We start from the raw sequence: 1,161 nt of genomic DNA, 5'->3' as shown, positions 1-1,161 counted from the left end.
ACAACAAACAAAGCTCACGAGTACTATTACAATATTCATATCATTTATTTAAATTTAATTTTACCAAGTAAATTAATTGAAAAGCAGTTACCGCTTTACCTGCTTCTCGGGAGAAATAGCAGATATACAAACGTCATGTATGTAACTAAAATCTTAAGCCAATAAGGGCAAAGTTGTGTCGTAATGGAGGCGGATCCAGCCTGTGCAGCCTGCTAAGAGGTGCTGCCTGATGTGTCTTGCTCTCGCGGAGTTTTGGTACCATGTGACATGGTGACGTAATGCAACGGGCGATAAAAAATATAACCATGATGCATTGCGTCAGGACCAGAATGCATTGCTTTAAGCTAGCGCTGTATGTGGGTGCATGAAGTGGAAAGCACCCAATAATAAACATAACATTTTTTTAAAAATGTTTTCTTCACCGGTGCAGTGAATTTAAATAAAGAGCTATGATGGTGCTGCAAATGGCTTTGCATAGTAGTTAGTAGTAGCATTAGCCGCTGTGTGCGGCATTAGCTTTCTACAGTCCTTACAGATGGTTCGTGTTTTGTCTGTCTCCCTTTCGCCATTTATATTTTCCGCCGGGCACCCGAAATGCTGACACACAAAAGATTCAAAAGTGTCTGGGGTATCTACTATAGTAATTTAGTCAGATGCCGACATATTTACAGCAGCTCATTTGCAGCGCATTCGTGAAACGGCTTTTCGCTCCAACGAGAAATCTCGTCATGTTGTAATATCGCGAGATCTCGTGACACGCGTTTCACTCCCACTTCTTAGTAACAGTCATGATTTGATAAAGTGACAACCTGCGTAATAATTGGTAATACATAGAGTTTGCTATTGTTCAGGCTAGCAGACTGTTATGGCTTGAGGTTAATGGTGCCTGTTACTTGTGAATTTTCACATTTGCAGGGATCTTCTGCCTCGTGAACGTGAAACGGGTAATTATGCTAAAAGAAGAAAAAAGCAGAACTGCAATGTGTGTAAGGCTGGTGCTGATTTTTCAGTCTGAACACAGTAAAATTTATACAAATTACCTGTATTCAAACTTGTATTCTTTATATAGTTTGGTTAATTACTATTTAAAAGTTTTATCTGCGCTCCATTGTATAACTTATATTGGAGACTTGTATGTACTTTTCGATTGGAAATGGTTAG

Source organism: Brienomyrus brachyistius, unplaced genomic scaffold (genome assembly GCF_023856365.1).
Source record: "Brienomyrus brachyistius isolate T26 unplaced genomic scaffold, BBRACH_0.4 scaffold181, whole genome shotgun sequence".
Classification (NCBI taxonomy): Eukaryota; Metazoa; Chordata; class Actinopteri; order Osteoglossiformes; family Mormyridae; genus Brienomyrus; species Brienomyrus brachyistius.
The sequence above is the reverse complement of the archived record's forward strand: the minus strand, read 5'-3'. Positions refer to the sequence as shown.